The sequence below is a fragment of the Cupressus sempervirens genome, chromosome 4 (assembly GCF_028749045.1).
Source record: "Cupressus sempervirens isolate cs-2001-9-10 chromosome 4, ASM2874904v1, whole genome shotgun sequence".
Lineage (NCBI taxonomy): Eukaryota > Viridiplantae > Streptophyta > Pinopsida > Cupressales > Cupressaceae > Cupressus > Cupressus sempervirens.
Genome location: NC_143121.1, coordinates 457,898,457 through 457,910,957, shown reverse-complemented (window position 1 = coordinate 457,910,957; position 12,501 = coordinate 457,898,457).

The window sequence follows — 12,501 nt, the reverse complement described above, 5'->3', positions numbered from 1 at the left end:
ATCCTCTAACAAGGCTCACTCTTGACAAGGTATTTGAAATACTCTAACCAGATCACATTTAATAGTGTGTATTGTAACCTTTAACAAGGTTGGCCTTTCACAAGGCATCACTTCAAAAGAGTGAGAATGAGTAACATGTTATTGGTAGTTTTTCCCAAATTGGGTTTCCACATAAAATGATTGTGTCAAATGTGCTATTGAATTTTTTATGTTTCATGCTTACATTTCTATAAAGTTGATTTGACATAACCTACAAGTTTAAATGATTGTATGATCTTATGGATGCATGCATGATTTATATGTTTTATGAATGTGGGTTCACTAAGCTTTGAAAAAATTTATTTGTACATCTAGACCTTGAATAATTGATTCACACCACCCCTAGCCCCCTCTCAATTATTCTAAAGAATTCCAACAATTGGTCTTAGGGCCATTTTCTTAAGAGGACTAGTTTGAAGGTACTAGAAGGAAAAAGATCAAGATGTCAAAAAAAGTGGTACCCATGCTTAATGGAGATAAATTTCCTACATTGAAAAGTCTAATGAAGCTACACCTAGGAGTTCTTGGAGATCATGCATAGTCCACCATTTCTACTAAGCACGTTGATCTTGCTAGATCCCTAATTGCTAAAGATCTAGAAAAGAAGAAAGAACACAACCAGGAAATGTTGGAGATTGCCTCTGCCCTAAGTTATGCTAAGTTTGATGACATAAAGGGTTATGACAATGCAAAGAAAATGTGGGATGCTCTTCACACCATTTATGTAGGTGATGCAAATGTATTAAGAGACAAATTTGAAAGTCTTAGAGGTAAGTTTGATTATATGAGAATGTAAGAAGGTGAGAATGTTGCTCAATATTTCTCTAGCATAAAAGATTTGATTAATGCCATAAGAGAATCTACTCTTAAGATATATGATGAGATTGTAGTAAGAAAAGTTTTGAGAATTTTGTTGCCCATCTATACTATTAGAGTTTCTACAATACATGAAATGATATGTATACCAGGTTCTAATCTGACTCTTGAGGGTTTGGTAGGTAAGCTCACTACTTTTGGTCTATCTAGTTTTGATAACTTCAAATCTGACAATGTTGAATCTAATTTCAAAGCTAAGCTATTATTGAAGGAACCTAATGGGAAGAAGAAGAAGAAAAAGGTAAAATATGTTCCAAGTGACAGTGATACAAATGAGGAGCATGTAGAACAACTTGAAGCACTACTGGCAAGGAGATTCCATAGATGTAAAGTAAAATTGAAAGGTAAGGTACCTATCATGTGTTTTAATTGAAATAAGGTTAATCATATTGATGCTAGATGTCCAAAGAGGAAGAACTAAAGAGTTGGGGACAAGTACAAAAGTAGAAGAGATGATGACAATAAAGATTACAAAGACAAAGGAAAGAAGTCTTTTTGCATTGCAAGAGAGGAAACTAATGATAGATTTGACAATCATGATGATGAAGTGGTGTATGTTGCAATGAAGGATGATTCTAATGAAGATGAGGCAATTGCACTAGTGTCTTCTATGAAAAAAAATGACAGATGGATCATTGATAATGGGTATTCACATCACATAACTGGAGATAAAAGTAAGTTCATTACCTTGAAATATTATGATGGAAATAGTGTAATGTTTGGTAATGGTGCACCTTGTCTAATAAAAGGAAAAGGTTCTATCAAAATCACAGAAAATATTGTATATGAAAATACTTATTATGTTGAAGGACTTAACTATAATTTGTTGAGCATGTCATAATTAAATAGTTCGGGTTGTAAGGTTGAGTTTGAGAACAAGATTGTTAAGATTTATGATACTAATGGAAAACTAATGGGAAATAGTGATCAAACTAGAGGTAATCTATTATATATTGATATGTATGATTCTACCTATCTAATTGTAGAATTTGATTATGTGTGGTTATGGTACAAGAGGTTATGTCATGTTAATTTTGATAACTTGGTTAGTATCAGTAACATGAGAAGAGTAAGAGGTTTTCCTAAGTTGAAGAAACCTAACAATATAATTTGCAAACAATATCAGTTAGGCAAGATGACAAAATCAAGTTTTAAGAGTATGACCTCATACCTCTAAAGGAATTTTAAAGATTGTTCAAACTAAATTGTGTGGACCAATTGATGTGCAAAGTTATGTAGGTGATAAGTACATTATGCTATCTATTGATGATTATTCTAGGATGATGATAATTATGTTTCTAAATAGAAATATGATGTTTTCCAAAAGGAAATAGGTAAAATTTTGAAATGCTTGAGATCTAACAGAGGAGGAGAATTTACATCAATGAGTTTAAGAGTTTTTGTAATGATAGAGGAATCAAAAGACAAACATCTTCCCCTAGAACCCCTCCACAAAATGAAATTGCTGAAAGAAAGAAAAAATTTGTAATGGACTATGTTAGGACACTCGTGATGGAGAAATATGTTTCTTTGAAATGCTAGAGAGAAGTTTTAAGTACAAATATCTATGCCTTGAACTGTGTGCAAGTCAATAAAGGTATGCATTCAACACCTTTTGAACTATGGTATGGATACTAACCCAATGTAAAATATTTTAAGGTATTTGGAAGCAAGTTTTATATTCTCAAAGATTTCAGGAATGGTAAACTAGATGCAAAAAGTGAAGAAGGTATATTCCTTAGATATTCCACAAGAAGTAAATATTATAAGTGTTTAAATATAACACTAAAAAAGTTGTAGAAAGTGCAAATGTGAAATTTGATGAATGTATAGAAGTACATGAGGTTGAACCTATGAAGGAACTAGAGGAATAAAAATCAATTGTATACTTTTATGAATTTATGCCTATTGATGAAGATGTTGTAAATCAAGTTACAAATCAAAAACAAGTTTCAGTGACGGCCAAGTCACATAATATGAATGTCAAGTTGCATTTAGGAACTGAGTTGCAATTAGGTGCCAATTTACAGAATGAAGTTGAGGCACATTATGATTCTAAGATTAGTCTACATGAAAGAGATGTTGAACTACCTCATAGAGAAGTACATAGTGATTCAGAAGTTGAGAAACCAAATGAGGAAAATAGAGGAGAACCAAGATTGTCAAAGTATGTTAAGAGACATCACCTGGCTACACAAATCATTGGAGATAAAGATGCAAGAACAATGGCAAGGAATAAGTTGAGAAATGATACATGTTTTCTTAACATGCATGAACCTAAAATAGTGAAAGATGTCTTAGAATATGTGGACTACAGTAAAGCCATTAAAGAAGATATTGAACAAATTGAGAAAAAAAAGACATGGACTCTAGATCCTAGACCACAAGATAAAAATGTAATTAGCACTAAGTGGTTGTATAGAAACAAGTTAGATGAAAATGGAGAAGTCATAAGGAATAATGCAAGATTAGTCTACAAGGGGTATGCATAAGAAGAAGGGATAGACTATGGAGAAACATTTTCTCTTGTTGCAAGATTGAAAGAATAAGAACTCTACTTGTTTACTCTGCATACAAAGGTTTCAAAGTTTATCAAATAGATGTTAAATCTACATTTATGAATGAAATATTGCAAGAAGAAGTTTATATAGAACATCTAGAAGGATTTTTTGATGCTAACAACAAAAAAGAGTATGTAGACTAAAAAAAGCTTTATATGGTTTGAAGCAAGCACCAAGAGTATGGTATGAAAGGCTTCACAATTATCTTGTGAAGATTGGATTTGAGAGGACTAATGATAACAACAATTTGCACTTGAAGATAGAGAAAGGAAAAGATGTTTTACTATTTAAATTTTTTGTTGATGATATCGTATTTGAAGGTCAAGATACTTCATGTAAAGCTTTTGCAAATGAAATGAAGAAATAAGTTGAGATGTGTATGTTTGGAGAGATCAAGTTGTTTGTGGGTTTGCAAGTACATAAGATGAAATATGTTATATACATCACTCAGTCAAAATATGTAAAGAAGATGCTAAAAACTTTTGGATTGGAAGATTCTAAGCTAGTAAGCACACCTATGGTGATAGTACACAAATTGTCAAAGAATGATGATTCTGTTGAGGTGAATCAAACATTGTATAGGTCTATGATAGGAAAATTGCAATATTTAGTACATAGCAGACTTGATATTGCATTATCTATTGGGATAGTTGCACTATTATTTTCTAATCCTAGGGAGAATCATTTGATGGCTATTAAGATAATAATGAGTTATCTGAAAGGAATAGAAGACTATAGTATATACAACAAGAAAAATGAGAAAATTGAGTTGAGAGCCTACATAGATGTTGATTGGGCTAGATATATTGATGATAGAAAGATCACTAGGGGAGGAGCATTTTTCTTAAGAAAAATACTAGTTACATGGACTAGGAAGAAACAAAACTACATGTCTCAATTTACTATTGAAGCTCAATATCTTTCTACTGCAGTAAATAGTATAAACATTATATCGATCAAATAGCTACTCGAAGGTATGAATGAGGAAATCACTGAACATGTGCTACTTTATTGTGATAATGCAAGTGCTATAAATATTTCAAAGTATCCTATGATGCATACAAAGACTAAGAACATTTCAATCAAGTATCATTACTTGAGAGAGTTAGTTCAAGATAAAGAGGTAAAGATGGAATATATGAATACAAAAGAGGAAATAGCCAATATCTTCACAAAAGCATTACCTAAGGATGCTCATGAGTATCTACGAGGTAAACTAGGGGTGATACCCCTACCCAAGGCTATTTAAGAAGCATGAGAAGTACCCTACATCAAACAAGATTATTGGCATATGTTACACATTGATGCAGTGGATCTTACTTTAGGAGTTGCCAAAAGTAATCAAAGAATTGGAGCTACAAATCAGTCACAAGCTAGGTGAAAAAGGGAGAAACTAAAAATGTTCATATTTGCATATTAAGATGACAAGTCTTTGCCATTATTGTCAAAGAGGGAGATATTGGTAGAGATATTGGTGGAGATATTTGCAACCATATTATATAGGTAGAAGGAACATGTAATATCTACTTAGAGGGATATAATGTACCTGTTGATTACTACAAAGTAAGAAATGATTACATCTAGTTAGTAAGAGGGAGATAGTGTGAGGGAGATATAAGAAGTGATCAAGAGAGAATCATAAGGATGAGTTGATTGTTTGTTGATCAGAAAAGAATTTTGTAACCTATACAGAAGATAAAATTTATTGATAGAGGAAGAGATTTCAATACAAGGAATTATTTTCTTTTTGTTATTATTGTTGGCTATATTGGTTTGTCATCAATGCAAAAGAGGGAGATTATTTAAAATAGAATGATACAAGCATGAGAATGTGTTTCAATCATTGTTTTGTCACTGATGTCAAACCTGCTACTTGTTGGCAAGACAACTACTTAGGTGATTTGAGTACTATTATTATTTTAATTTATGAGGAGGTTTTAATCAAATTAGATAACAATAGCACCTCGAGGAAAGGTTGAGTTATGGTATGAAAAAGGAGTACAAAGATCAGTTAAGACAGTGATGTTTGTAGTGCATTGATTATTTACTTAAGGTTGCAAAGGATGGATATAGTAAAAAAAATCTAGTAGAACAAGTAATAAGAATTGAGTCTACCAAGATTGACCGAGTGGACAATAGGTGTCAAGAAAAGACAGTGCAAGCCAAGCAGAAAATTAGTTGGTGCTAAGAAAAGTTAAATTTCATTATATGTCGAGTGATACAATGTAAGCTGAGTAAATTTTAGTTGATGCCAAGCATCAGTAAACTTTAGTATTTTCCAAGTGATCTAGTTGATGTTAAGTAGAAAAAAAATATGGAAGTTGAGTGACAACATATTGATGTTGAGTGTTGGGATTCATGTTAAATCATGTATTCAATGACTCTGGGCTGACTATTTTATTTTTTTGAATTTTTTGAAGCATGTGGAAGATAACTATGATAAGTTGGTGATATAGAATTCATGGTAAATCATTTTGAGGTGAATTCAAAGAGGATTAAAGGAGAAGTTTCTAGAAGGAAATATAATGAAAAGATGGGTAGATTAATTTAATCCTACTTAACCCTAAAATAGATGATAAAGGTTGAATGGAAAAAAATCTTAATTTTTTATTTATAGAGATGGTTGGTTAGAAGCAAAGGTTGTCATGTGCAAGAACCTAAGGAAGACAAGGAGTCTAAGGTATTTCTTTATCAGTGACCAAATAGAAGAGACTACTATTGGCAAGAAAAGAAAAAAGACTTAAGGGTATGGATGCTTGAAGGGTGAACAAGCTATTAGAGCTGAAGTGTGTGAAGGCCAAGTACAATGGAGGACTGAAATGGAGATCTATAATCTACAAAGTGAGTTGTAAGTTTTTATTAGATCAAGCATTACTATTACATTTTAACCATTGTATTAGTCTAGGGTAAATCCTTTGGATTAAGGTTGACCTAATAGTCATTTGTAAATCCTTTAATTGGGTGACATTTCAAGTGAATGATCTAAATTCCTCTAACAAGGCTCACTCCTAATAGGTTGATTGAAATCCTCTAACCAAGTCATATTTAATAGTGTGTATTGTGACCTTAACAAGGCATCACTTTAGAAGAGTGAGAATGAGTAGCATGTTACTGATGGTTTTTCCCAAATTGGGTTTCCACATAAAAGCATTATGTCAAATGTGTTATTGAATCTATTATGTTTCATCCTTACATTTTTGCAAAGTTGATTTGATAGTAACCTACAAGTTTAAGTGATTATATGATCTTATGGATACATGCATGATGAATATGTTTTATAAATATGGGTTCACTAAGCTATGAGAAGTTTTATTTGTACATCTGGACCTTGGGTAACTAATTCACCCCCCTTTTAGTTATTTTGAATAATTCCAATAGCTTGTATGCTTGGACAGGAGTCTTTAGGAAGTTGAAAAGTCATTTTATATGGCATATATTGTGCAATCCGTTGTAATGAGGAGATGTAGAAGGGTATGGTGTGGTTTTTTAATAAGTTATTCAATTTTTGGTTATGATGAAATTAGACTAGGCACTTGTGTTTGACTATAATTTTGGTAGTTTCTCCCTTCCCTCATGGATGTGATGGTTCTTAAGTTTTCTATATAGTTAAATGAAGTGTATAACTAATGTTAATGTTAAAGGTGTATCTAGTATCATTGATTTATTGTCAAGATCTCATTGTCACTAGTTAGATAGAAAATTGTGTATATTTTTAGAGTGAAGTACCTTAGTGACCTTATGATCTCATTGTGTTGAGTTAGGGAAGGTTTAAAGGTATTCCTTGTTGTTTGAGGTTGCCCTCTCATGGGTTCACACCATAACTAGTGCAAGAGAAGCCCAGTTTTGTCTTAAAAGACTCAAATTTGGGCCTTGATTATGGTATAAAGGTTATTAATAACATAAGTGTGTGTTTTTACCTAAATTCTTGGTTTAAATTGCATTTTTCATTCTTTTCATTCAATTTCTTGGTTAAACCATCAAAAAGCTTCATAGGCAGTCAACGATGGTCAAACAGCTACAACATAGTCACAAGGCATGAAATAAGGTGTAATGAGGTTTAAACCATCATAAGAATTCATTATTGCTTCCATTGGTGGCAATGAAGCCCAAAGTTGTAATGAAATTGTAAAATTTGCAAAAAATGGAAAATGGCAAAAAATTGACAAAGTTGTTATGTTGCAACTTTGTGCAACCTTGGAGAAATAGGTAATATATTTGCAATGTGAGGTATTTTATCTTTCCTAAGGTGGTAATTATATTTAAAATCCTATTTAATCCTTTTCAAAGGAAATTGTATGGGTTGGAAACAAGTTTTTGCAAAATTGTTCAATTTTAAAAATTGAGTTTTACTAGGAAATTTGTTGCATTCTTGTTGTTTTTCACATTTTTCTTGATTGATGGAGAAAGGTTAATGTAAATAGGAGTTATATAGAGCAGTTATCATTTATTTTGTACAGTCTTTAATTTATTTTCATTAAGTTGTATACATATTTATTCCAATTCGCAAAGTGATGTCATTTTTGTTGTGTAACTAGACAATTTTGTCAAAATGTAGCATAACTCTTGTTTCCATAGTTCAAAAATAATTATATGTTGTGGAAAAAGAGTAGACTCTCAATTATTTAATATTAAAAAGGTTGGAGTTATTAAAACTAAGTTTTCAAATTTTGCCAGCAAGCCCTAGGCAGGTTTAACATGAATCCTACAAGAAAGTATTGAAAACAAAGTGTCTAGCACATGTGTATGGAGAAAGATTTTGATAAGGTTACTTGTGCAGGGGAAAGAGAAATTTCCAAGGGTTATTACATGGAAAATTGAATCTTTTACCAATTCATAGCATGTTTTTAAACCATTTAAAGAGTACATCTAAGAAAGACCTTCAAACCCTCAAAACCCTCAATTTTTGGGTTTTTGTTGTATAGACAATGTTGGAAAATGAAAAATCCAAAATTATATGAATCAGCCAAATGGGTATCCTGAATGAAAGTTATATTTGTAGAGTGTTAAGCAAGTTCTCAATATATTGGTCAAAAACCTGATTTGGAGAGCTAATTCCAAGGGCTACTAGGAGTAATCAGCCAGTTAATGAAATCAGGTAGGAAAGAGAGTTTGAACTATTTTTGATTTATTACCATTCATCAAAAACAAGTTGGAGAAACACTTACTAACCTCCTCTAAGACCTGCAAATCCAAGAGCAAGTTCAAGCAAAACAACACCTAGAAATCATGCTGGGAAAAATAGGCAATTTTGGAATCATATAAGACCTCATTTCAAAGTTGAGTAAATAATGTTGAATAGGGTTGGGGAATGATTAAAAAAGGCACATTATATCTTCTAAGAAGCCTAGAATAGTGATTTTGAATTTTCCCATAGATTTCACATCAATAACCCTAATCTTGATAAAGGACTCGGCCAAGAACCTATAAGATATTTGATGTTGCATGAAGAATATAGTGAACTAGTATTAAGAAAAATGTGATAGATGTTTTTTTATTCTCATTATGTGTGTTAGGGACCTTACATGCACTCGTATAAGGTTGAAGAACCCATTGGAAGAGTTGGGTAGGCGAGATAATGAAGATTTCGTGGCAATTTCTATAAATGCCAATGAAACCCTCATGGGAGCAAGGGTTTGAAGGACCAGCTATCTCCATGGTGTCTAGGAGCCCAAAAGTTGGAACTTTGAAGGAATGTGATAAGGTAACTATGATACCAAGTTCTTTGAAGTTTTTGTGAGTTTTAAATTTGTTGTGCCGAATACGCCTATTAGCCCTCAAATAGGGCCTAGTATTTGAGTGCCTTAATGATGAGTTGGGAAGTTATTCTTTTGAATTTTAATGAGGTTCACTAATAGGTTTCTTAATCCTCCATTAGTTTAGGCTTTTGTTTTAAAGGATTTTGAGTTTTGGTTTAAAAACCCAAATAGGGCTACAAGGAAGAGTCTCTTATTAGATTAGTTTGTTAGGTTGGTGTATGGAGCCCACTAAAGTGCATGAAACCTTATGAATGTTTGAAATCACATTTTTTATGATCAGTTAAGCCCCTTGGAAGTATTTGGGGTGTGGGTTTTATGAAAGATCCTAGAGGGTGTTGTTGAAAATAATTGGTTAATTGTGTGTTGTCTTTGATGTTACACAAAATGTCATATCTTTACCAGTTTGTGTATGTTGAGCTCACTCAAGCATTGAAGATAGTTTCTTGTGCCAGTAAAGCATTTTAGAGATTTCTAATTTTAGAAGACAGTGTCTATTGAATTCACTCCGACGATAAAGAGAAGTTTTCAAAAGTTGAGTGTTAACCAAGCTCACTCTATTAATGAAGGAAAAGTTGAATGGAACCAGCGTTAACCAAGCCCACTCAGTTACCAAAGGAACTTTGTGAAAGATGCAGTGTTAACAAAGTTCACTTAGTTAAAAAAGGAAAATTGTTTTGAAGTTAGTGTCTAGCAAGAAGGGTCGGCTAATGAAGGATTTTCTTGTTTTGGCATATTGAATTTAATTGTTTTGCTTTTTGGTTCTAGCCAAGTGAGGAGATGAATATTAATTGTTCTAAGATTTATTCAAGCCAACTTGACAATGCATAAGGTATAAATATAAGGTCAAATTGAGTATTGAGTGTGTGAAAGTGAATAGAAGATTTGAAGATGCATAGAGGAAGAAAATTAGAAGGATAAGAAGAATATCCTTGTGGAATTGCAAAGGTACATTCAATCAGAAAGGATCAAGTATACAAGCCAGAATTGAGATCTATAATGAACAACTTAATTGCATAAGAAATTAGGTCTTCTCATTGTTACTCTCTAACCACTGTAGCAATGATCTAAATCTCTTAATAGAGCTGGCTTAACAACTATTTGTAAATCCTTTAACAAGGTGGCATTTCTAGATTGAAGTGTCTAAAGACCTCTACCAAGGCCACTCCAAATAGGGTGATTAAATCCTCTAATAGGGTCACACCTAATAGTGTATTTTGTAACCTTTAGCATGGTTGGCTCCTAACAGGGCTCACTTCAGAAGAGTCAAAATTAGTAACTAGTTGCAAGTGGTGATTTTTCCCAAATTGAGTTTCCACGTTAAATCTTGGTGTCACTTGTGTTCATTTCTTTTATGTGTATGCAACTAAGTTAAGTAAGGTCAATCATAAATAATATCTTAAGATTTTCATGTTAAGCATTTTCTAAGTTACAATTTCTATTTTAGTGCTTACTAAGTTACAACATTTACTAGTGTAAATTGAGTGCCTATCTTTATCGAGCATCAATTTTTTCAGTGAAGTTTTGTGTTCTTCATTGACATCTAAGGGGTCTAGGATTTATTTTAGCGCTAATTGATTCACCCCTCCCCTCTCAATTACTCATCTTATATTTCCAAAAATTGGTATCAAAGATTCTTGGTGCTTGTAGAGAAGGTTTCAAGGATCTAAGATAAAGATCAAGATGTCTTATAGAAGAGAGATCCCCAAGATGAATAGAGATAACTTCCAGGAATGGCAAGAACTTATGAAGTTGGACTTGGGAGCCATCACTAATTTGGGTTTGAAATACTTGGAAAATTCTTACAAGGCTCCTATTGGAACACTGACTATGAAAGAGATTGTTGAAAAGGAAAATCATAATGTCATGATGATTGGCATTGCATCAACTCTTAACTATGTTGAATTTGATGAGGTCAAAGGATGTGCTACTGCTCATGACATGTGGAGAAAACTAAAAGATATTTATGGAGGTCATGATAACATAAAAAGAGCCAAGGTAGAGAGCTTGAGAGGTCAATTTGATCAGATAAAAATGAGAGAGGATGAAAACATTGCAAAATATGTTAGGAGAATCAAAGCCAATATCAATTATATTAAAGCCTCTAGAGGAACAATTGAAGATGTGACAATGGTAAGAAAGGTACTTAAAACCCTTCTTCCTATCTATGTAATCAAATTGTTTTCTATTCAAGAGATGAGATGTGATCCAAATAACAAGATAACTTTGGAAGCTCTAGTTGGAAGATTGACTGCATTTGAGCTGGATAGCTATGATAAATATTCTCCTAGTTCTAGCAATATTGAGACTACATTTGAATTCAATGTATCACTTAATAATAAAGCTAAAAGGTATAAAAGAAAATAATCTAAAAGTGAAGAGGAAGATAGTTTTGATAGTGATCTTGAAGCCATTGAAGTATTGCTTGCAAGAAGGTATCCCAAATGCAATGGAAAGTATAATGGTAAAATCCTTTAATCTATTTGTCTTGTGAAGAAGTTGGACATGTTACTACAAGATGTCCAAATAGAGAAGACAAAGATGAAAAGAAGCACAAAAAGTACAAAGGTAAGAAGGATTTCAAGAACTTAAAGGACTACCAAGACAAAGGTAAGAAATCTTGTTTTCTGGCTAACAATTCAGATAGTAGTGAAGATGATGAAATGGTTTATATTGTTGTAAAAGATGAATCTAATGATAAAGGAGATAAAATGGAACTTATCTCTCATGTTAGAAAAAATGATACATGGTTATTGATAGTGGTTTCTCACATCATTTGACTGGTGACAAAACAAAGTTTAAACATATGGAATATTATAATGGTGGAAGTGTGATATTTGGAAATAATGATCCATGCTGCATAAAGTGAAAAGGTTTTATATAAATAACCAATGAACTTAGATGTGATAATTCTTATTAGGTTAAAGGACTAAATCATAATCTATTGAGTGCGGTATAGTTGAATAACATTGGATTTAAGGTAGAATTCATGAATGGGAATGCCAAGCTATTGGATGGAAAAGGAAGCTAGTTTAGGTCTACTAAACAAACAAAAGGTAACCTATTCTACCTAGATCTTAGTGAAAGTTCATGTTTCATTACTCAAGTAAAAGAAAGTTGGTTATGGTGTAAAAGGCTATGTCATGTGAACTTTGATAATCTGATCAAGAAAAGAAAGAACAAAAGAGTGCTAGTTATTCCTAGTTTAAGGAAACCTAATATGGGCCTATTAAAAAAATTCAAATTGGTCAGATGGTACAATGATGAGAAAA